The sequence below is a fragment of the Eptatretus burgeri genome, chromosome 2, assembly GCF_056783735.1.
Source record: "Eptatretus burgeri isolate ZD-2024b chromosome 2, Ebu_testis_v1, whole genome shotgun sequence".
Lineage (NCBI taxonomy): Eukaryota > Metazoa > Chordata > Myxini > Myxiniformes > Myxinidae > Eptatretus > Eptatretus burgeri.
Genome location: NC_140962.1, coordinates 118,497,699 through 118,524,165, shown reverse-complemented (window position 1 = coordinate 118,524,165; position 26,467 = coordinate 118,497,699). Strand labels below are relative to the sequence as shown.

At 41.4% G+C, this 26,467-nt stretch overlaps 1 long non-coding RNA gene across 1 annotated transcript; it reads right to left on the bottom strand.

The window, feature by feature from the left end:
* Nucleotides 1–15,678: 15,678 nt before the first annotated feature.
* LOC147032925 (uncharacterized) lies at nt 15,679–25,599 on the bottom strand. The gene is made up of 4 exons (XR_015055402.1): nt 25,461–25,599; nt 25,204–25,365; nt 24,066–24,165; nt 15,679–21,250 (listed from the first exon to the last, which is right to left on the bottom strand). It is a non-coding gene; the product is annotated as an uncharacterized LOC147032925 (long non-coding RNA).
* Nucleotides 25,600–26,467: the final 868 nt, after the last annotated feature.

Genomic DNA, 26,467 nt, shown 5'->3' with positions numbered 1-26,467 from the left:
ACAGCAGAATGAAATGTGTACTGAATTCGGACTTCACGTTCGTCTGAATAAACACAAACGGTGTTAATTAACAAGCTCAAATGAGCTAAGATCCTCGTCCTCTTAATGATGACGTCATAAAAACGAATATGACGTCATTGTGATGTATCATGTTTGCGATAAATTATCTGTGCTAATCCCCGGCTTGATTCCCGCAAACAAAATTCAAACAGCTTGCTTAGTTTCGGAGATAATGGTATCGGCGATTTCCATTAGCGGCGATATTATGACGTCAACTTTTTTTCTCGGAAGAATTTCCAAAATCGGAGATGGTTACTGCCTGCGCGTGGGCTTTCTGCATATACATGGCAAGTTTCACGAAGATCCGATGAAAACTCTGGGTTGTGAAACAAAAAATGTCAAAAAATAGGAATGACGTCATAAAAATTGATATGACGTCATAGTGATGCATCATATGTGTGGTAATTCATTTCTGCTCATGCCCTGTTCGATTCCCGTAAACAGAATTCAAAAAGCTTGGCTAGTTTCGGAGATAATTTTTTAGGCGATTTCCATTAGCGGAGATATTTTGACGTCATAACTTTTTTATAGGAGGAATTTTCAAAATCGGAGATGGTTACTGTCTGCGCAGGGTATTTTTACATATGTATGCCAAGTTTCAGGAAGTTTCGATGAAAACTGTGGGGTGTGAAACAAGAAAGTCCACATGAACAACAACGTGAGTAAGACTTAGAGAAGATCCTCCATGAGGATCTAAAAAAATCACTGCTTTGGTGGTTTATTCGTGAAAAAATATCTTGAATGGAAGTTTTGTGATTTTTTTTTTCTGGCTTCGTTTCTCTCAGACCACGCCCCCAACACGTCAAATCGAATGACGTCATGTTGCGACTCTGATGCTTCATCACCGTGGGTTTTCCTTTTGTGTGCAAATCAGTTCAACATTTTAAAACTTAATGCACAAACGTTAACGTACCAACTCGTTGTGTTATGGCTGATTACATCAATACAGCCAAAATAAGGACTTCAGTCTTTGCAAATTTGCTAAGTGCCCCATGACTTATGACCTTAATAAAATGATTCATATTTCGTAGTTTGATGTTACTTTGAAAAAGACTTTAGTAGTGCATATTGTGATTAAATGAGATTGATAGTTCATGAAAAACTTCAAGCGGCTGTCCATCAATGGTGGCCTGGCCACAGGTGGGTTCGCGATGCTGCACAATTGGTTTTATGGAAAGGAATGCAGTGGATGGTTTGCCATTGCCCCTCTTTGTGAAAGACATTGTGGGATCTTTAAAGTCCACAACTAATACTAGTAAACAGCTGACACCTGGCTTAACATCCATCCGAGGGACGGCGCAGCACTTTGTGATACAACACTCTGCCTGCAAATCACCAATCCGGCAGTTTATAGTCAGGGCAGAAGTTAAACCCAGACTCGACAGTTAAAAGGTGAGTTTACTTGTGCTGTGAAGCACAAGGAAATTTGATGCATGAGGAGGCCATTAGACCCATCATGCTTGCGCTGCACCAAGTTCCAGCAACCCCAGATTAAACTAAAGAGTTCATAGAACATCTTCCTCCATGCAGTCTTGAGAAAAGACATCGGACGAGTCTTTCAAACTCTTACTTTGCGTCCTTGCATAACAGATAATATGATGGTAACCACACTACGCCTATGGGTCAAACGGAACAGTCCAGAGCTGACGATGCTGCGCCGAGATGCGATTTTCGTCGCCATCAAGGTCTATCCTTACCTTTGCACAATTACAAACCTTCTGACAACTCCTCTTGGAGAAAATGACGATTTTGGAACAATCTTTGGGGAAAAAAAAGTTGCATCAAACAAACAGTACGAGGCGCTGCCGTATTTGTCAGAATGCACAATCTCAAACAGTTATGCTGTCCCAGGGCATGGGATGGCTTTAATGCTGATTCTCAGGCTTTCCTCATACTTACTCTGCCTGTATATATATTTTTTAATATTTTGAATGAATATTTTGTCCAGGTACTGATAAACCGGTTTTTTTTTTTTAAGTGCTAACAAGGCGATTTGTGTTCTACCGTGTTCAAGTGTATAATTCAATTGAAATAAAATAACGATTTTAAAGGTTGTATATAAAAAAAAAAATTGGACGTTTGCTGCCATTCACAGTGTCTTTCCACCACCTCATTCAACACATTATATTAGTTATTCGTGCTGGTTGTTTGTGTCCTTTATAACATCCTTAAAAACAGCGACTTTCCTGTTTGAAATGATTTTCAATTAAGACTGCCAGACAGGCAGAATGAGTAAAAATATTACCTTACTATCTCTCTGCACATGTGCGATCGGGACGGATTCAGAGCCAAGGTAGCCCACTGCGAAACTACACGTTCGTGTTCTGATTCATGTTCAAATATCACATTCAATTGAAGTGAAATTGTTCCTCAATCATAAACTGACGTTTGTAGACAGACAGACAGACGTGAAACAATTACTTAACCCCACTTTTCACTTTATGTGCGCGGGGTAATTAATCCGTCAAAACTAACGACTTGACCTCATGGGGAATTGGGGGAAGGAAGAGGGGTGAGAAATGTGTGGCAGGCTCAGGAACATCAGCATGGTGTTAAAAATAAAAATGGAGAATTTTTTTTTTGTGTTTGTCCTTTTGGGGGGGGGGGGGGGAAGAGTGGCGAAGAGGAGGTAACCCCATATTTCCAATGCTTCTAGATTTACCTTTGTAGTTCAAATTTAAAGGTCAACAGAATCATAAATTAACAAAAAACATTGATGTGATAATATTTATTTGTAACTAATAAACAAAGAACTGAACGTGGTTTTTTATTTTAATTTTCTGAGGTGGGAAAGTAAAAAAACAAGCAGTCATAGACTGGTACTTACGAAATCGTCAACTTGACCTCTGACCTTGTCTAATAAAAGCTGTCTCTAGAGAAGGTAGCGATGCAAACCAGAAGTTTCTACGATGATTGTGTACCAAACCTCTTATAAAACATCCGATTTTACCAGAATTTCGACAACCGGGTGTTAAGCATACTTAAGGCCCAGTCACACCTTGACGTTTTAGCCAACGTATGCCGATTTTTGAAAAAATTTTCTAAAACGCTGGCACACGTTGAATACGTTATGGGTAAGTTTTGATAACATTGAGAGCACGCTGAAAAACACTGCCATACGTCGTTGTACGCTGGCTTTAAACATTGTACTTTTTGGTTGTCCTCAAATTTTTGCATGCTTGAAATTTCACGACGTATGCTGGCGTATGACTCACACGTTCCGCTACGCTGGCCACAAGTTGTATGCACGGTCTGCGATCGTTGACAGACGTCAACACATGCTACTTGTAAGTTAATCATAAGTTGAGACACGCCGAGGTAATGTTTAGCGTACCCGAAACTTATTTCTAACCTGTGATTAACGTGTTGTTGGCACGTTACGCGATCGTTGCCACACATCGACAGACGTTACTTTTAAGTTACTCATAGGCTGAAATACGTCGGTATAATGGATCGTCCTTGCGTCAGCATCCACGGCCACGGCCAGGACACTTATTTGCAGCATTCTTCAAACTTTTCTTCGGCATGACGAGGATGTTCACACTTCGATGTCTAGCTTGGCTATGATTCCAATTGTCCATCGGCAGCGTCTATTTAAAATAGTCGAGTTTGAGCGTTTTAACACGTTCAGAAGAAACGCTTCAAATTTCCAAACCCCAGCGTCAAAAAACAAAGGCGAGTGACAGCAATTTAAATCGTTCATTGTAAACAATGAAAATAGTTGAGTGGTACTGTTTAAAAGTCGTTGAGTGTAAAAAAAATCCAATTGTTGAGCGCAAGCGTCTACTTTCAATAGTGGAGATGCAGCCATTTAAATCATTGAGTGGCAGCCTATGAATAGCAAACCCTACGTCACCGGCAAAGATAAACTGCCGCACGATATGGATAAGTTAGGCCATCATTGGGCATAGTTTGTGAACGCCGGCTACACGATAATTATTCGTTGGTATCCCGTATCTATAAGTTATCGAAGCGCTCTATGCACATTATTAGTTCATTGTGCATTTCTCCAACCCGTTATGAATAGACCTAAATCGTAAAAACAAGCTATAGCTCATTGTTGAAAAAGCCCCATAAAAAATAGCCGCGAAGAACTTCGAACAATGGTGCGAAGATGTCTCCTACCCGTGGACACGCGGACGCAAGGAGGATCCATCATAACCCACACCCTCCCCCTCACACTCACCTACTACTGCCAACATGAACAAACTACTACTAATACTAATACTGATACTGTTACTGCTGACATGGACATCGACTCAAAAAGGACTCGAAAACACTGTTGGGTTCCCCTTTTATGAGCAGCATTTTTATATACCAATTCCCAAAATCGCTGGGAACACGTCTTTATATGGCAATTGTAAGCTAGAAACACGTTCATTTATTTTTTTTTGTCGACCGGAAGACGTCATTGGAATACGTCTACATACGTCGATGTGTGTTGGGACTACGTAAAGAATTGGTTCAAAGCACGTCAAACATAAGTTAGAAATGTTTCGCGTAAAAAAAGACATTACCGTGACGTGTTTCGACTTATGAGTAGCTTATAAGTAGCCTTTGTGGACGTGTGTAAGCGTCCACATATCGTGTGTACAACTTTTCCCCATCGCATGTGGAACGTGTGTCATACGCCAAGTACGTCGTAAAATTTTGAACATGTTTAAAATTTCTTGACGTAATCTACTTACTACGACGTATGATAGCGTACTTTAGCGTTCTACTCATGTATACCAAACTTACTCATACCGTATTTGACATGCCCCAATGTTTTAGACACATTTTTCTTAGGTCGGCATACGCTGGCAAGATCGCCAAGGTGTGACCGCGATGTTGTCACTTCCATTTCTACGGCAGTTATGATTCGAATCGTTGTGCGTCAGCCTTTTAATAGGCTACGTCACGACATCGTCGGCGATGCGTGCAACGCGCTATGCCTGAGTTTGACTATCATTGGGCATAGGTTGTGTAGGCCGACAACAGGTTCAGCATTCGTTGGTATAAGTTATCTATAACACAACGAAACGTTCTGTGTCCGTTACCAATGCGTTATACATAAGACCAAGTCGCTATGAATACGTCCGAATCGTTAAAAAAACATCAAAAGTTCAACGTAAGCCAGCGTTTTACATACATTTTAATACGTTGCCATCGCTGGCTAAAACGTCAAGGTGTGACTGGGTCTTTAACCGTTACCAAAATTGAAGATAGGATTGAAATTGACTTTAAAACGAGCGCGTAATGCCGTGAGTTACAATCCCCCTCATTCGCATAATCTTCAGTTAAGCCGCAGATACGACACCCGACATAAATCTCATAAACATCCGATTTTTACCAGAATTTCGACAACCGAGTATTAAGCATACTTAACCGTTACCAAAAGTGAAGACAGGATTGAAATTGACTATAAAAAATACCCCCGAGCGGGAGTGCAGGTCATCTCTGCCAGAGGTCGAAAGTAAGTAACTCTGTGCCAGACTGGAATAGGGGCAGTTCATAAAGTATGTACACTCTACTTCCGGGTTTCAAAACCACCCACCCTCTCTGTATGTAGGCTAGTGACCCCCACCCACCCCCTCTGTATGTAGGCTAGTGACCACCCACCCAACCCCTCTGTATGTAGGCTCGTGACCCCCACCCACCCCCTTCTGTATGTAGGCTAGTGACCACCCACCCACCCCCGTATGCGTCTCATATCACATCACAATACTTTAAGATTACAACGAACTGTAAATTTATCTCAAATGCATCAGTAATTATTAACTACGGTAATACAGTAATATGGAACAATTGTTGACGTCCACGGATTCAACATCATGTCGAAAATGTTCCTGTGAACGGGGATATTTTCCCCCTCGCGATGACGACAGGCTCACCTTCATCTTCTGAAACGCTTTCATGTAGTCCGACACCACTTTCATAAAGTATGTATGCAGCCGTCGTACCACCCACCCACCCCTGTACGCAGGCCGTACGCGGGCTTTAAACCACCCACCCCCCCCTCATACATCGCTAATCGCTTGCAAAGCCAGCAGTTTCTTATGAACCGATGTTTGTAAGCCATGACGATGCAGTCCCTAGCGGTGTAATTTACCTTTTTCATTTAATATCACAGCACGTCATTTATGAAAATAAAAGTACAAATTGACATTCAAAACAATGTTAATGTCATAAATGAAAGTAAGTGTGCATATAAACTTGTGTTCCATTGTTTTAGTTAAATCTGACAAAAGCTTCAAATGTAATATTTGTATCGGAGAGTTCCGGTTCTTAATTTAATACTTTTTTTTTGTATGTACGTACTTTATGAACGGCCCTTACGCGGAATCAGAACGAAGTTTGAAGGGCTATAAAATCGGAACGAGAGCAAATTTCAAAAAAATGGCTCGTGTTGTTCTAGATAATAGTCCATAGTATCTGAATCACTAATAACATTTGATCTCTCTTGATAAATGAGGGAGGAGATACGATTTGAAATCGACGATTTTCGCAACTTTGACAGCCTCGTGACGTTGACCTCGACCTTGGACGACCTTGAAAGTTATATCGTTGTGAATGTCTCATCGACCTCTATCCATTCCACTATTGGTTATTTGTCTCCACTCGGTTTGATTGTGGAACGGACGGACATACGGACGGACGGACGTACGGAAGGACAGACGTATGTACGGACAGACTTCGAGAGTGTTATTATTAGGTCATCTCTCCTGAGATGATAGAGATGACCTAACGAGCGCATAATGCCGTGTGTTACAATCCCCCTCATTCGCATAATCTTCAGTACATAATACCTCAGATACGACACCCGACATAAATCTCATAAAACATCCGATTTTTACCAGAATTTCGAAAACCGAGTATCAAGCGTACTTAGCCGTTACCAAAAGTGAAAACAGAATTGCGATCCGAGTTAAAACGAACTCGTAACGTCGACCGAAGCAAAAATCTCCATTTCTCCACGCAATTAATTAATATTATTTTATCAGTCACAAAACCGTAATATTCGGCCATCCACCAACAATCTTTATATAATCCGACAGCTTACCGAGTCAGGCATGCGACGATGATAACCGTTATTGGGATAAAAAAATGACTTTTAAACACCATCTTTATCGAAAACACCGTCAGCGCGCACACGCAAAACCTTCACATGAGTCAACGCCGCGTCTGCTTGAGCGCTCTGCACCACGTGAGGATCCGTGACGCGACGAGTAAAAATTTTTTATACAATCTTAAAACGTCTCCAAAACATCCGATTTTTACCAGAATTTCAACAACCGAGTTTTAAGCGTCCTAAGGGATCGCAAAAACCGAAGACAAAGTTAAAATCGAAGTTAAAACGAACTCGTAACGTCGACCGAAGCAAAAATACTCCATTTCTCCACATGAATTTACAGAATTATGTTTGACCCTACTGTGACCTTGACCATTGACCGATTTTGACCAAAATCTAATCAGCACTTGCCATCACCCTCCTGAATCACATGGTGTAATTTGACATTGGTAGCTTCTTCCGTTCTCGAGTTATCTGTACCAAACCATCAAAAATCGAATATTTGACCTAACTGTGACCTTGACCTTTGACCGATTTTGACCAAAATCTAATCAGCACTAGCCATCACCCTCCTGAATCACGTGGTGTAATTTGACATTGGTAGCTTCTTCCATTCTCGAGTTATCGTGCCTACAAACAAACAAACAAACAAACAAACAAGCAGTCATAGACTGTTACTAACAAAATCGTCAACTTGACCTCTGACCTTGTCGAATAAAAGCTGTCTCTTGAGAAGGTAGCGATGCAAACTAGAAGTTTATACGATGATTCTGCACCAAACCATCAAAAATCGAATGTTTTGGATGTTTGACCTCACCGTGACCTTTGACCGATTTTGACCAAATCTAATCTGTGCAAGCCACCATCCTCCTGAATCACGTGGTGTAATTTGCCATTGGTAGCTTCTTCTGTTCTCGAGTTATCTGTATCAAACCATCAAAAATCGAATATTTGACCTCACTGTGACCTTGACCTTTGACCGATTTCAACCAACATCTAATCAGCACTTGCCATCACCCTCCTGAATCACGTGGTGTAATTTGACATTGGTAACTTCTTCCGTTCTCGAGTTATCATGTCTACAAACAAACAAACATACAAACAAACAAACAAACAAACAGAAACGGAAGTCATCAATATAATTCCAAAATCTTTAGATTTCGTAAATAACAAACAAGCAGTCATAGACTGGTACTTACGAAATCGTCAACTTGACCTCTGACCTTGTCTAATAAAAGCTGTCTCCGGAGAAGGTAGCGACGCAAACCAGAAGTTTCTACAATGATTCTGTACCAAACAATCAAAAATCGAATGTTTGACCTCACTGTGACCTTGACCTTTGACCGATTTTGATCAAAATCTAATCAGCGGTAGCCACCACCCTCCTGAATCACCTGGTGTAATTTGACATTGGTAGCTTCTTCCGTTCTCGAGTTCTCTGTACCAAACCATCAAAAATCGAATATTTGACCTCACTGTGACCTTGACCTTTGACCGATTTTGACCAAAATCTAATCAGCACTTGCCATCACCCTCCTGAATCACATGGTGTAATTTGACATTGGTAGCTTCTTCCGTTCTCGAGTTATCGTGCCTACAAACAAACAAACAAACAAACATACAAACAAACAAACAAACAGAAACGGAAGTCATCAATATACTTCTGAAATCTTTAGATTTCGTAAGTAACAAACAAGCAGTCATAGACTGGTACTTACGAAATCGTCAACTTGACCTCTGACCTTGTCTAATAAAAGCTGTCTCGAGAGAAGGTAGCGACGCAAACCAGAAGTTTCTACGATGATTCTGCATCAAACCATCAAAAATCGTAACGTCGACCGAAGCAAAAATCTCCATTTCTCCACGCAATTATATTAAACCTTTACGTGACTCAACAACGCGTCTGCTCGAGCGCCCTGCACCACGTGACGAGCCGTGACGCGGCGAGTGAAATATTTTTTATACAATCTTAAAACGTCTCCAAAACATCCGATTTTTACCAGAACTTCGACAACCGAGTTTTAAGCGTCCAAAGCGATCGCAAAAACCGAAGACAAAATTAAAATCGAAGTTAAAACGAACTCGTAACGTCGAGCGAAGCAAAAATACTCCATTTCTCCACGTGAATTTACGGAATTATGTTTGACCTCACTGTGACCTTGACCTTTGACCGATTTTGACCAAAATCTAATCAGCGCTAGCCATCACCCTCCTGAATCACGTGGTGTAATTTGACATTGGTAGCTTCTTCCGTTCTCGAGTTATCGTGCCTACAAACAAACACACAAACACACACACAAATAAACAAACGAACAAACTAAAAACAAACAAAAAACAAACAAACAAAAAACAAACAAACAAACAAACAGAAACGGAAGTCATCAATATACTTACGAAATCTTTAGATTTCGTAATTAACAAACACACAAACAGAGGACTGAAGTCATAAATATACTTACAAAATCTTTGGATTTTGTAAATAAAAAAGCCAACCTGACTTGTACCGCCATTAAAAATTCCAGAAAAACTCCATGGTAATTGCATCATCTTTGATGTCCTTCGGTGTGACTTCATCACCGGAACTATTGTCTCAGCACTCAAAGAAGAATGGCCGTACAACTCGCTTCAGACTTGTCAGAAAGTGAAATTGACGAATAATTTTCGAATCAAGAATCCTCAGATTACGACGATAGTCAAAATCATGATGTAGAAGGTGCTCTCAGACCGTACATGTATGAACCCGAGGTGATGATTTATCTGGCATTTGCACCAATTAGGACGACGTCGAAAAATACTCGGCAATAACAACTAGTAAGTGGTAAGTCGTAGAGTTAGAATGTGGTAAATGTGGGCTTTTGTGGTATTTTGATGTAACATTTCTCTGGTTCTGTGGACTTTTAAAGTAGCTATTGTTTCTGCTGTCACTACCTTTCCAGGGAGACCATTCCATGCATTAACGAGAGAGTTTATAGGACACGATACCCCATGCAGTGTTGAAGTATATACTTGAATTTTAACAAAATACTTTTAAAGATCGTTTCAAAAAATCTGGAAGTTTAGCGCTACTGAAGCAGTCTTATACAACACCCTAATACACTGTACACATAGAGGCAATACGCCTGGGTGCTCACCTGGTGGTGGCTGGATAACATAACCAGGGAACCACTGGAAGGCATGGATGACCCCTAAAATATTTAATGGAGAAGAAAGTAAATAGCTATGGATTTTTTTTTAATGCCCTGAGCAAACTTTGGTGGATCAAAGGTGATAAAAGTTGTGGGCAAGTTTTATTAAAATTGTGTGTGTAGTTTGTGAGAAAAAAAGCAAATACATATTTTGGGGGGCAACCCCACCCCTTTAGAGCCCCTGAGACCCCGATTCTTCTAATGTCATGAACAAACTTTGGTACATCACGGGTGATGAAGGTTGTGGTCAAGTTTCATTGAAATCGTGTGTGTAGCTTCAGTGAATAAGTTGCAAGTATTTGTGGACAGACAGATGGACGGATGCACTCACAGATGGACACTGTGCCATACCAAAAGCTCCCCAGAACGACGTTCCAGGTGAGTTAAAAAAAGGCACTAAATCACATTTTAGGGGATGGAGGCTTTATCATCACAGACATCATACATCGCCATATTGATGGCCTCTTCTTCACCCCAATACTCCTCCGTCTCACATGTCAAGCTCACTTCCCAAGGGCTCCACCTGCATTTGATTTTTTATTTTCATTTATTTATATTTTCATTTTTGTATGATTTTTGACAGTTCTGTGATTTTTCCTGGTGTGCTGACTTCGACGCCCATCGGCACACAAAATAACCATGTTTCCCCAATGTCTCGGGTCACTCACCTGCATATTTTCATTAATTATTTTTTTCATTCATTTATACTTTAATTTATGGATGTTGTCCGACGATTCTGTGAAATATTTTTCCTGTGTACCAGCTTCGATTTCCATCGCCACAGAAAATTTCAGCTTTCTACGTTACCCTGAAGGTCCCGATCTTCAATATCAATCAGAGAGTGAGTGAGTCAGATATATATATATATATATATATATATATATATATATATATATATATATATATATATATATATATATATATATATATATATATATATATATATATATGAGATGTCCATGCATTTTTAAAATGTGACAAACAGACCTGGTGCTGTGAGGGTCCACCATGTATATAGTTAAGCAGTCCGTGCAAAGCCCGCCAAGTATGGGGAGTGCTGAAGCTCTCAACAGTCTTTGCGTTGCGCATGGAAAGGCTCATCTACCGCAGTGCCTTAAATTAGTGTCCCTTGTCTCGTTAATGTGCATCGCTTGCTTGCGGCAAGCCATGAGAACAGATCGTTACAGTGATTCCCCACGCATCTACATGTCCTACACAATTTGTTTCTCGTCCGTTCTTCGTCCGTCATAAAAAAATGACCTTTTCACAAATACTGGTTGGTATGTGAAATATATCATCATACTTCTGTACATAAACACACTCATACATATATACAGGGGGCTACAGGTATGCACCCCCACCACTCCGCTCCCCCCCTCCCCTCTCTAATGCTGGGGAAACTCGGGACGTTAAACCTGTAGTCCAAGAGCATTAGGTCAAAATAGGCCCTAACCTGGACATTTTTGGTAACAAGCTGATTTTTTCAGGATAGGTCCAGGAATATGTCTAGAATAACATACTAAAAGTCCTCATAAATCCTCCTTGAGCGTTTTCCGCAATCCAAGATGGCGTCCAAAATGGCCGCCTCTTCTGTTTTTCTCATAACTTTGCAAGCAGATTTCCCCAAAACACACTTTAAATGTCTACATATATGTTTTGAAGTATGAGGAACTCATTAGAATACATCTTAAGAGATGCTGAAGCACGCAAGTACCAATAAGACCTCTTGAGTTCTTCCAAAAATCCAAAATGGTGTCCAAAATGGCCGTCATTAACAATTTTATCTCAAAATTGTTTATATATTTATCATTAATTAATTAACTGTGATATTTCATCCTGAAAATATTCAACAAACATTTCAATTATAAATGTGGTTGCTGTGCATACAGTATTCAAATCAATTTGAATGTTAAAGTCTAGAAGTGTGCCCTTAATCGCTTATGACATTACGAGGGAAACATTGTACCATCAGTTTGATGCTAAACAGACAGGGCGACATAAATTTGCCATATGGTCCATTTTCGTCACCTAAAGCTCGGAAATTGAAAACTTGGTGCTAACCTTTTTTACCAACAAGATGCAGTTGATGTCTACCATGAGGTGAGTTCTATTTGAAACATTCCGTTATCATTAAGGAAGTAAAACTATTATTTTTGGTACCCAGACTAAATGCATGATCAAAATTTGTGTCTTCATGCATGTACTACACAGTACTGTGTAATATCACTTGACAGGGAATTTCTGTGGAGTAGTCTATCGTTACACCTAAAACATTGTATTGAATCATTTTATTTGTTTCATGCAGATGAAAAGAATTATAGTATGATAGAAATCAGAGAGTGTATGACACTCCTTCCTATTGGTAAATGTATGCTGTATTTGTATAAAAGGTTCCTTTTTTGTGTGTGTCATGTCATTCCTATATTGTGATATGCTAGTATACATTCATTATTAATAATAGCAGACATTTTAAAGTGCCTTTTCCATTGGATACAAAGTGCTATGAGATGTCATCCCTGGTTGTCATAGGAGATAAAATATATTACCAGGCTGCGACAGTACAAGTGCAGTGCACATCTAGGGATAACAAAATAAGTTAGTCTTCAAGTCACATATTACATGGCAGTGAATTTCTGTGGAGTAGCCACTATCATCATCATTTTTCTCTCGGGTTTCCTTGCGAGATTTTCTCTGCGCAATACAATTCCTACCAGACATTCTGGCACCCCACAATGAGTTGATTCATCCGTAATTTAACTTCACAGGTATCAATATGTAAACATGCTATAGAGTACTGTGATTGTGATGTGTTATAGAAATTGCAGAATCATGTGATGGCAATCATGTGATGGCATTGGCACTTGTGTGCTTCTACATCTCTTATAATGTATTCTATTGAGTTCCTTGTACTTCAAAACATATATTTAGACATCTAAAGTGCGTTTTGGGGAAACCTACTTGCAAAGTTAAGAGAAAAACATGAAATGGCGGCCATTTTGGACGCCATCTTGGATTGCGGAAAACGCTCAAGGAGGATTCATGAGGACTTTTAGTATGTTATTTCACACACATTCCTGGACCTCTCCTGAAAAAATCAGCTTGTTACCAAAAATGTCCAGGTTAAACCCTAATGCTCTTGGACTACTGAGGACTCGTCTCCTAGCACTGGTCGTTGGTGTACGTTAAAGATCACAAGATGTCATCCGCAAGTGGCAGATGAGTTATTCCCAAACCTTTGGCCATATTCCAAATTTCTGCCACCTTTAGTCGAATGGCAGCCCTTGCCAGCCGGTTCGTGAAAGACGGACCAGAAACATTCCCCAGCCAACCGAACAAGAAGGTGGTAAAAATAAATTGTGTAGTAGTAGTGATTCAATGCCCTATAACTAACACACACACACACACACACACACACACACACACACACACACACACACACACACACACACACACACACACACACACACACACACACACACACACACACACACACCCACACCCACACACCAGCAATTAAAAAGTTTAAATGTAAATAAAGCATCAATACATTCAAATATTATTTGGATATTTATTGTTTGGAAACATGTTTGTTGTGAACAACCTTTTGCCTTTTGTGTTGTGCCACTACACCCCCCCCTCAACCCCCCCCCCCGCACCATTCCAAAGCTCATTCGTGGGGTAGATAACAGCAATGTTTGAGAGGAATCGTGCAAATGATGATACAAGCATCAAATTTGGCACATTTGTTCTCCAGGGGATTCTAATCAAATCTGCCTGATTGGCCATTTGAAAATCAAAATTTTGAAAAATTTGAAAAAAAAAAAAAATTCAAAAAAGTCAACATCACGAATCAATGTTGGATGCTGGCTGAGATTGGTGAATGTTTCAGAAACATCATCAACGACATTCCAAGTCTGCCATGCAGTTTTCTTCCCTTTACTGCAAAAGGCAGACACGACGTCACATCCAGTGAACGCATGGAAGTATGGGATCCCTCGAGCTTTCTCAGGCCCTATTGCAGAAACTACCTCATGGACTGGAATCCATCGCGCCTTGGCTCCTTGGCCAAAGGCAATCCACATGTTCTCAAGACCTAGTTCCTGTAAGGATGGCAGTACAGATATTGCTATGACTAGTACGTCCGTGTCATTAGCCTTGATGATAATGGACTTGCTACCATCCGTCGTTGCATCCCTGGTGTGTACAAATATTCGAGTGTCAGCTTCTTCATGACAACATGGAGACACAGCATCCAGTGACTTCCTTGTGTTGCTAATGGCATCTTCTTTTGTGACAATGACTGTGCTTGTCGTCTGTGCTTCACACATCTTTTCCGCAAGGAAGTGAAACAGCTCAGTCTTGCTTCTGTCATCTCGGAAAAGCTTCTCCAGTTACTTGGGGTCTTACTGGTTCCTGTCACTCTTCTGCTGATTCCTTGCCCCCTTTTCGACCTTGGTTCGGACTACAGACTTGACTTCTTGTACACATCATACACTACGTCCACCCTCTCGTACCTGGCACCATAGGATTCCACCTTTGGGATGATTTCTTCTTTAGCATAGTCATCAAATATCTTTGAAGTGCGTGGACGTAGGGCATTGATAAGTGCTGAGCCATCAATGATGACTGCATCTCCCCTTGGTTCTCTGTCTGGGATGTTCACTTGCGCTTCAAGAATTTCAGCCAGCCGTGACTTCAAATTTTTTTGAAGTTTTTTTTTTTCTTCAAATTTTTCAAAATTTGGATTTTCAAATGGCCAATCGGGCAGATTTGATCAGAAAGCCCTGCAGAACAGAAATGCCAAATTTGATGCTTGCATCATAATTTGCATGATTTTTATACTATCTACTACACTACATCGTCTTGTGAAAGATTGATCAAGCAGAGGGAAGATGGCAGGTTTTTTTTCAAGCATCCACTGAATGGTCATCCTGGAAAGTACCAGTTACTGTTTTTCCTTTCAGGTCGATTTGCCTGAACTGCCAGTCGGCGATTTATTTCAGTTTGATGTGCTTCGAACGCTTTCTCCGGAACACACCGATGGCTTCCGAGGTTTAAGAACAATGCCTCTCTTCTCAAGTCCTCCATGTGAAGGTGAACAAACAACGGTGTTTGTGCATGGTGTCCATGTTGTACAACTTGAAGCTCTGAAATTCCACGTTGCGTTGCTCACAGCTTTTTGTCTCGACGAATAGTGTGATAAATCTGGTCTCGAGGAACAGGCCACCAGCGACCATGTTCCAAGAATAATCGAGTGGCAATGTCTAAGACCGTTATTAAGTTCAATTCGGCAAATGGATTAATTGTGTAATTAGAGTGAGACAATTCGTGGCGCAATGAAAGTGCGAAAAAACAACAATCTACAAGAACCAAAATGGACGTTTATTATGCAGAGCAATTTAGGATGGACAGTGAAATGCGTCAAACAATAACTCGTATGCCGAAGTAGTACTGTGCATCTCAAGTCAGAGTTTCAAGCAGTATCTTGGGCCTGGTCGTGTTCCTCGTATTATCCACACCAGCAGACTACCTGCCCGATGGGTGATCTTGTTCCAAGCTGCAATATGTTCTTCCGATGTATACCTTATTTGGGCATGGTGCAGGCAACTATGTCTGGTATTGGCTTAATGGTTCGGGTGGTGGGCTTGGGATTTGAGGGTCCTGACTTCAAATCCCGCTCAGCTATTGAATTAATACCAGGTTGGGTTAATTCGGACTGTCATCTTTCCTCGGTCGACAAAATGAGTGCCACCTTTCTGGTATCCTGTGTCGACCTGTCCAGGATTGTACCCGATCGCCGAGGAGACTGCTGAGGCAGCAGCAACGCTCTGCACGGAGCATGGTCTCAATGGATGGAGAGGCAACTGATAGTTGTCTCAATCTCTCCCGAAAAAAACCCCCCCGGGTTATGTGCACGAAACAAAAACATACCTCCTGCTTATAATTCAAAACACCTCACTGCACTGGAATACCATGCTGCAAATGGTGGACTTGTAATACCAGGGAAAACCTGGAGGTGGCGCTACACGATACACATTCACATAGAGAATTTGCATCACCCCCTCACCCCAAAAGACACTCCTTCTGAACGATCGTAATTAGCATCATCATGGATATTGCTTGTTAATGCTAGATCACTGTGAAACAACTTTGATGATCTCGAGGAAACTCTCGTCACCCAGTACAGTGATGTTAACCGAGCAGCAGTAACCGAAACTTGGTTTACCCCAGATAAGCCATCCACATGTTTTGACTTACCAGCATTTACTCTCTACCGCTCTGACCGTGATGGCCGAATGGGAGGACGAGTTGCACTGTAAGCTCGAGATGATATCAACTCCTGACAAGTGTTTCACTTTCCTGTCCCAACACATCTTGAAATTCTTTGGGTTCAACCGACATCTTCATCTGCCGTGTGTCTGATGATGAACGTCTACGCATGTGTTGTCTATGTTCCTCCACATCCCTACCATCAGGAGAGAAGAGATCACATCATCGAGGTGGTCGACCTCATCAATTTAACGGAGGAGGCGGTAGTACTTGTTATGGGGGATTTTAATGACCTCTGTCCCGATGTTATTGAACAACATGCTGTGTTGACACAGATTTAACACCAACATGAGGAAATGCAGTTCTTGATAGGATTTTGACAAACTTTCAAGAACTTTATGCTGAACCAGTAATACGTGCCACAATTGAATCTTGTGATCAGTGTGTTGTTGTAACCTGACCGCATGATTCAATTCAACTTCTGAAATCCACCAAGTCTAAACGAAAACCTTTTCGTGAATCATCGATCCGAAATTTTGGACAATGGATTACGGAGTCGAACTGGGCTGATTTGAACTCAATTAATAATCCTGATCAAACGGTCGAAATTTTACATCGTACCCTTATGATGCAATACAAACGATGCTTTCATGAGATCGTGATTAAGCGGAAACCTAGGGACAAACCATGGTTCAATGATAATGTTCGTCGTTTAATCGTACAATGGGATACATGACCGTGGCAATTTTGATCGATACCATAAGCATAAACTAAAGAACATAGTCCAGCACAATATCAAAAAAGTTAAGTCAGGTTACTTTCAGAACAAATTTGAACACCTTAAAAGATCAGAGCCTGGAAAATGGCACAGACAGATTCGATTATTGACCTGAATGAAGAAGCAGTCCTACAATCTTGCTTCTGCTGATCAACCTCCTCATCAACTAGCCAATGATCTTAACATGCATTTTTCATGTATCTGTACTCCGTTACCTCCGCTGGATCCAGCAACTCTTTCGGCTTATCTTCCGGCATCTGCGCCTCCAGGGACAATCCATCAGCACGAGGTTTACTTTCGTCATAGATGTCTCAATGCATCCAAGGTACCAGATCCCAGTGATGTACCTATTCGTCCTTTCAAAGAGTTTGCACTGGAAATCTCAGGCCCTGTTACAAAGAAATTTAACTCATGCTTGCAGAATGGTTATTCCCTGCTAAATGGAAGTGTGCCTCGGTATGTACGATTCCTCAGACTTCTCGTGTTATTGGATTTGATCAGCTTCGCCCCATCTCAATTACGTTTGGTTTAGCTAGGGTGTTTGAAATCTTTCTTGCTGACTGGCTGATGGTCGATTTTAAACCTCACATTGATCCTGCACAGTAGGGAAACATGAAAGGAAGCTCCATCAACCACTATTTAGTCCACATGTTAGATGTTATACATCGAAATCTTGACCAACGAAGTCATTATGCAAACATTTGCACTGTCGACTTTACTAAGGCGTTCGACCTCGTTAACCACTCCAAGGTCATGGAAAATCTCATTCAGCTTGGGGTTGATGCTTCCATTATACCACCATTGTGTAGTTTCCTTTTTGATCATTCCCAAGTGGTTCGTTATCAAGGTCAGACATCGAACCCCTTGGGTTTCTCATGCGGAGTTCCACAAGGGATGAAACGAGGACAAATTTTGTTCCATGTTTTGGTGAATGATGCAGCTGTAACAACAGCATACTGTTGGAAATATGTGGACGACTTGAGCATGGTCGAAGTGTTGCACAGAACTCAAAGAAAGTTCCACCACAATTAAACATTGTCATTGATAACATCCCTCTGCAAAGAGTTCAATCGTTCACTCTCCTTGGTGTTATAATCCAATTAGATCTAAAGTGGAATAATCAGGTCCAGCAGATGGTATCTTGTGCTACATGACGACTCTACGTTCTTTGTACCTTGAAGAAATTCGGTGCAAGTGGCCCTAATCTTGAAATATACAAAGTGTTCATCTGCTCTTTGCTGGAGTTTTGTTGTGCCTGTGTGGGGTTCTGGTATCACAAGGACTCAGAGGGATGAGATTGAACGATTCCAGAAGCGTGCACTTTGTTTTATTACGTACCCATCTATTCAGTCCTCTGCGCAACAACTTAATCATTTTGATATACAATTGTTGAGTGAACACAGGAATGAGCTTCTCTTGCGTTTTTGGACTTGTTCTTCTAAAGTCTGATCGTCACCGTGGCATTCTTCCTTCCACCCGTCAATCTGTGCTCAGAAATGCTCAACATCTTGACCTACCTCAGTGTAAGACTCAAAGGTATAAAAATTTAGTATATAACTAAATTTAAATAAAATAAAGATTTTAAAGGTTGTAGAAAAAAAAATTTGGAAGTTTACCACCATTGATGCAGCATCTTTTACACCACTTTGTTTAACACGTTATATACATTCATTCTTTGCTCCTGTTGTTTGTGTCCTGTATGACATCACTAAAAACATTAAGTTTCCTGTTTGGAATGATTTTAAATTTTGTGTGACTGCCAGACAGACAAAGTAAAAAGAGTATCTCACTCCTCTCTGCACATGTGCGAATTGCTTAACCGTGCCTTTCACTTCGCATGTGCAGAGTAAAAAGGGGGAAATGAGAGTGATGTTTCAGCATCTCTCCACACGAATGCTTTCTGAGTCTCTTCGAGTCACAGTAGGTTTTGGTTGGAGGAGTGAGATAATATGGGGAAGAACAAAAAATAAAAGATCTCATCGTTTTTAGAACCCTGTGCTGGAGCCTCCACATACCTCTGGGAGCCAAGATCCAGACCTCACCATCACTCAAACTACTGGAAGATGGTGAAATGTCACCCTACTCCCCACAATTCCTTGTTGCACAAGTCATCTCTTAGTCTAGTAGATAGTAGAAAAATCGTGCAAATTATGATACAAGCATCAAATTTGGCATTTCTGTTCTGCAGGGCTTTCTGATCAAATCTGCCTGATTGACCATTTGAAAATCCAAATTTTGAAAAATTAAAAAAAACTTCAAAAAAAATTGAAGCCACAGCTGGCTGAAATTCTTGAAGTGCAAGTGAATATCCCAGACAGAGAACCAAGGGGAGATGCAGTCATCATTGATGGCTCAGCACTTATCAATGCCCTACGTCCACGCACTTCAAAGATATTTGATGACTATGCGAAAGAAGACATCATCCCAAAGGTGGAATCCTATGGTGCCAGGTACGAGAGGGTGGACATAGTGTATGATGTGTACAAGAAGTCAAGTCTGAAGTCCGAGGCAAGGTCGAAAAGGGGGCAAGGAATCAGAAGAAGAGTGACAGGAACCAGTAAGACCCCAAGTAACTGGAGAAGCTTTCTTCGAGATGACAGCAACAAGACTGAGCTGTTTCACTTCCTTGCGGAAAAGATGTGTGAAGCACAGAGGACAAGCACAGTCATTGTCACAAAAGGAGAAGATGCCAATAGCAACACAAGGAAGTCACTGGATGCTGTGTCTCCATGTTGTCATGAAGAAGCTGACATTCGAATATTTGTACACGCCAGGGATGCAACGACGGATGGTAGCAAGTCCATTATCATCAAGGCTAATGACACGGATGTACTAGTCATAGCAATATCTGTACTGCCATCCTTACAGGAACTAGGTCTTGAGAACATGTGGATTGCCTTTGGCCAAGGAGCCAATGCACGATGGATTCCAGTCCATGATGTAGTTTCTGTAATCGGGCCGGAGAAAGCTAGAGGGATCCCATACTTCCATGCGTTCACTGGATGTGACGTCGTGTCTGCCTTCCACGGAAAAGGGAAGAAAACTGCATGGCAGACTTGGAACGTCTTTGATGACGTTTCTGAAACATTCACCAATCTCAGCAGCATCCAACATTGATTCGTGATGTTGACTTTTTTGAATTTATTTTTTTTTCTTCAAATTTTTCAAAATTTGGATTTTCAAATGGCCAATCAGGCAGATTTGATTAGAATCCCCTGGAGAACAAATGTGCCAAATTTGATGCTTGTATCATCATTTGCATGATTCCTCTCAAAAATTAGTTATCTGCCCCACTATCTCTGAGAAGATGAATCAGAAATTCCTCAACATCACTTTCCTCCTTCTTATTTAATGGCTGCAATTATTCCCACCACCTTGTGGTGTAAGCTGGGGAACGTTGTTGGCCCAAGCATTTCACGAATTGGCTAGCCAAGCCTGCCACTCGACTGAACATTGAAGGAATTTGTTTAACACACTCACAATAACTCAACAACCCTTCATATAAGACATGGTGGGATCATTAATATCCACCGATGACCAGCGTTGACAGAAATGCCCTCTCACTTAATGTCCATCCGAGAGACGGCACACACATTGAGGAAACACCGGGATGACAGTTTATAGCTGGGTCAGGATTCAAACCCAGGCTAAACAGCTCAGAGGCGAGTGTGAATACCTCTCGGCTATCCTTCCAGCCCATTCATTGGACCCTGAACTCCTTCCGTTCACAGTTCCTCTCTCACAACCTCTCGCATTCCATTTTTGTTCCAAATTGAGTGGAAATTTCTCAGATGGGGCCTGATTTGTAATGACCAACAGCCGAGTTCCATTCCGCTACACCTCATTGTCCTCCCCATGCACTTCTGTGTTCCCCTCCAGGCTGGATCCAAAGACAAACAAAACCACCTGGTTGAAGAGACAAAAATAGAAGTTAACAGTACAGTATAAAGCTGCATAAATCATTTATGAAATGCAAAAGATCAATTCCTACATTCTAATAATAAAGAGAATACAGCATATACTCCACAACACTGCACCCCATAACTCATTCCAATAGTAACTCTTTTGCTGACAGATGACTTTTTCATCGCCATGACTATTAAGGAACTTAAGAGCTCTTCCACATCAATCTCTTGATACATAATGCAGCGTGTGGCACGAACAATCATCGTTTCAGGTTAGGTCAGGTGTCAGCCCCATCCAGGAAGGCTGCCATGGATCTCCAAGCTGTTCATATGTCCGTGCATCCATTACAGTCCAATCCACTACTTTATATTGGCATATGTCTAACTATCCTGCCTTCAACCTTGCTTTCCAACAGTTCTGTATTTAACAGTCATGAAGAAAGACATGATCAAGATAATCCACCTTATAATATCATTGATTGTCCCAAATAGACTTCTCTTACACATAGGTTGAAGAACTAGTCTTGCGCGGGAAGGCTTGTGTCAAACTGCATGAGCGGACATGGGGAATAGTGAATAAAACTAACAAAACATTTATTGAGGAATGCTAACCGCTGTGGGAAGTAAGGAGAAGCTGACATTTTTGGTGTTAACTCACTCGGACAAAGGGTTAATGACTGAAATGTCACCTTGCTTCACATAGCAGTTGGCGTACCTTGACCAACATTGTCTTGGTTTTATACATTTGACATTTTCTGCGTTAAGGAGATTCTAAGCGACTACATCTCAAAAGCTTCCAGCACGATCAACCAAAATCGGTGATGTAATGCTAAGAGCATCTGGTCTGAGTCTGGGAGGTCAAAGGTTCGACTCCTTGCTTGATGCTCACCTCTGGCCTTTAAAATACTAAAAATGAAAACTACATCACATAGAGTGTTTAATACAAAACAATACCAATTCTAGAACTTAATACGTCACTATAAAGGCATTCAACATTTCAAGGCAATAACATAAAAAATCTCGTTTCGGTCACCGAGAATATGTTCCCTTTAATGGTCATTGCCATCCAATTATGAGCAGATAGCTTCCTGTTTCAAAGGGAAGTCCAATTTTTAAGGAACCTGTCTAATATTAAAATCACCTGCCAAGCGACAACATCACAGAGATTCATGGTCGCCGATGGAGCGTTGTATGAGCTCATACATCTGCCAGAGTTAGGACTCCTTGTCAGGTTTCTCTGAAGCCGTGAAGAGTTATTGAAGCCATGCCAACCGATTCTCCCTGTTCGGGCTGTCCAGCATTTCGAATGACCAAGAGTAATTTAGCACTTTAGACTGTCTGGGGCTTTTAATCTGCATAGTTTGACCACATGGTGGTAATTAATTATACACCAAAAACCTCTGGATAGAACTCTCGGTTCGAGGAATCATGGAATTCCGCAACTTTCCTTGTTTTGCATGAACATGAAATATGTTGTGATGTTGTGATTGTAAGACAACTTGCTTCCTACATTTAATATTCAGCACAAAGATTATGTACTGCGTGTTCCAAATCCAAGCAAATAAAACGTATGTTGTTTTCAGGTGCAGTTTGAGATTGTTTGAGCGGGGACGGGGCGCCGAAGTGCGAGCGGTTAGGGTTCGGTCGGGATGGGATAGCGAGTCAATGCGTGAGTAGTTCGACCGAGGTCGGGTGGTAACGTGCAATGATTTTGAGATGGGATGGGGTGCCAATGAGACCTGCCAGAAGCATTTCAAGATTGGGACTTGGGGAAGAGCAAAAAAAAAAAAACATGAAAAGAACACTCATTACAAAAAGGTAGCTTTTCACCATTAAGTAATGTAATAATATGTAATAAGATATTATTTTCTCTGTAATAAGAGAGCACCCCCCTCCCCAAACAATGTCCACTTTTCGCAATGAAAAGGGCACCCGTTCTATATATATATATATATATATATATAATAAAAATATAAAATAGAACAGCACTCAGTAGGGTGCATACAGGTACCTCCGGCAGGCTGAACAGTTGACGTTTTGTATCCCACTGATAGGCCGGATCTGGATTCGGACCTGAACTAAAATCGAATCAGCTTGTTCTTGTCACATAACCAACTCATCCACCAAGTTTTGTCTGAATCCGTCTATAACTTTTTGAAATACCCTGCTCTATATCGTTTTTGGCCCTGTCAATCAATGGGTAAGAATCACTTTAAAAATTCTCGTATCCAGATCTGGATTCAGATTTTCACCAAAATCGAATCATTTTGTCTTTGTTACACACCCGACCTGTTCACAAAAATTTCGTCCAAATCCGTCCAAAAATTTTGAGATATCACACTCACAGGCAGACAGACCAACAAGCAGGGATGAAAACATAACATCGGTGCACCTTCGATGGTGGAGGTAAAACTACTTCATCTTGTATAAAGAGTGCCTTTCTCTGTCCTCACTACTTTGAGAATTTTGTATCTCTCTCTGTCACTGTCACTGTCACTGTCTGTCTGTCACTGTCTCTGTCTCTCTCTGTCTCTCTTTTGGGGTGGGATGGGGGCACCTGCAAACAAAAATTCAGGGGGCACCTGCAATCCCTCTGTCCCAAACTTCCTGCGCCCTTGGTGCCAAAGTGTATGAAGGTTGGGAATGGGATGGTGTGCTAATGTGCGACCAGTTCGAGCTGGCACAAGGTGCCATCATGTGATCTCTTAAATATATCGGCAGAGCATCACTTCAATAGTACGCCAGGTAACACACACCCTGAAGGAAACCATGAGACTTTAATTGGCATGACTTCTGTGCACAGAAACACAGCGTACCTGGGTCACCTCGGGCGTGGGTCCCCATCCGAGCGACGTCTCATTAGCTCAGGGAGCGCACACAACGTGACGGGCGCACTGATCGCGTGCCGCGCTATACCTGCCCCACGCACAACACACTTGATTCAATTATTAGGAGAGGCTCCTTGTCCAAATTCCACGACAACATGGTCACAATGCATGACAACATGGTCACAGTGACAACATGGAAGATGAGACTCAAATTTCTTCGTAAACACATAAAAGGGATTTTAGTGTGACACCTTGCCCTTGCGTAAATGCAGCGCTGTGTTTATCCTGGTGGATATACAATGTGCCTGTATAAATATTAATACATTTAGGCTTGGGCCGCTGGGAAAAAATGATCTATTGTTTAAATTTAAAATAAACTTCATTTTGGGAAAATAGCAATTTCGTTGAGGCAATAGTAGCAACAAAAGGGCAGTGACACGCGTGCTGTAAATCTGCAACAACAACAAACTAATAGCTGCAAGTTAACACAAGTCGGAAACAATAAACCGAACGATGCAATAAACCTGGCTCCAATCTTAAAGCGAGCTGTGCAATCATAAGCAGGACGAAGCAATCAAGTAGGCCCCAATGTTGTAAACTCCAGTGAAAGCTATTAACCCTTAACATGCATTTGTCGTCCAAGATAATCTTAATCAAATGTTCCATAACAATAGTAGTGAGGTGCTGCATTAACCAAATAAGTATTATCAGGTTAAATTAATACACGTCATATGAAACTGCAGGCATAGCCCAGAAGATGTAGGTAGCCAGGGCTATCGTGTGCAGCATGTGGCTGCTGGTTGCATCATTTTCTGGGGGTACAGCTGTGCCGCTGATGCAGTTCCCCCTGTTTCCGGTAAGCTGATACTCATATCTCACCAACCTCGGAAGGATGACAGAGGCTGAGTCAACCCCCACCTGGTGTTTATTGAATGGCCGACAGGGATTAAACTCTAGACTTTGCAATTTCAAACCAACAACCTTATCCGCGAAGCCAACGGCAGGTTTAGAAGATGTACATACACAGAAGAATTGTACCCATGAATTGAACCCATGCAGAATGGTGCAGATGCTGAATTGCAATTGCACCCGGAGCTCATTATATTAAAAACTTTTCCACACGTACCCTAAATACAAGTGGCTTGGAACCTTCGGTGTACACTGTGATCGCATCACCCCTGCGGTGCCTGGAGTACAGCGAGTGAAGATTTCAGGCTTCCAACGGCCACTCATATGGGAGTCCTCGCATAGTTAGGTTGCCCGAATCGGAACCTTCTCAATTCTTTGTCTGGAAGAAATAACAGAAAGACTTCAGGCAGAACATAACATGGAGCATTAAAACCACAATAGTTCAGGACGTTTTGGGGATCATAACCATCATACCTTGAGGCTGGCAGGGTAGCTTAGAGGTAGGTATATACTACTTGCCTCTAAGCTGTCCAAACTGGGTTCAGACCTGATCCAGCTCGAAAATGTCAACCTGGTGTTTCACAGGCATTGCGATTCAACAATGCATGTGCCGTCCCATGGATGGACATTGAACTAGGAGTCCTGTCTGCCAGCATTAGTTGATGGACGTTAAACATTCCATGACGTCCTTCGTGAAGACAAGATGAGTTATTGCTGGCACTCGAGCAAAATTCCTTCTGTAACGTGCAGGGGGAAGTGACCTCACCCCTTGCAACAAGTTGGCAGAGGACAACTCACCTGCATATGCCGACTCAACCGAGACAAGAGGAGACAAGACGTACTGCGAGAACCGCAACAGAAAGATCTTGTCGGAAGTGCACTTCCCACATCACGTGACGGTGGTAAAAAACCAATTATTTCTTCACATTGATAATTTTATCAAAGAATATCAACTACCAATAATTTCCCATAAAAATGCAACTAAATAACAACTATTACCCCGAGCGTGCGAAGTGAAAAACGGGGTTAAGCAATGAGGAAATTTTGTCTGTCTGTCTGGACACAGGCATCTGTATATGATGGAGGAACTACCTAATTTCAACTGATTGTGATATTTTGAACACTGTAGAACACGAATGAGAGGGAACATGAATCGGAATACGAAACTACATATTAAAAGGAGAGAGAACATAAATCGGAATACGAAACTACATATTAAAAGTATGTTGGCTCTGCATTTGACAAATTGTAAGAAATCTTGTCCCGAATGCATATGAGCAGAGAGAAGTCAGGTAACTTTTAAACGGTGTAGCTGTTTCAATATTTGGAATGTCCCTCCGTCCATCCATCAAAATTTAAATGGTGCAGATGCTGAATTGCAATTGCACCCAGAGCTCTCGCTGCCAAGCATCACGAGAAGGAAATGCCAAACTTCATCGCTTCCTTCGGACACAGGTGCGATTTTTTTTATCGTCTGTCTG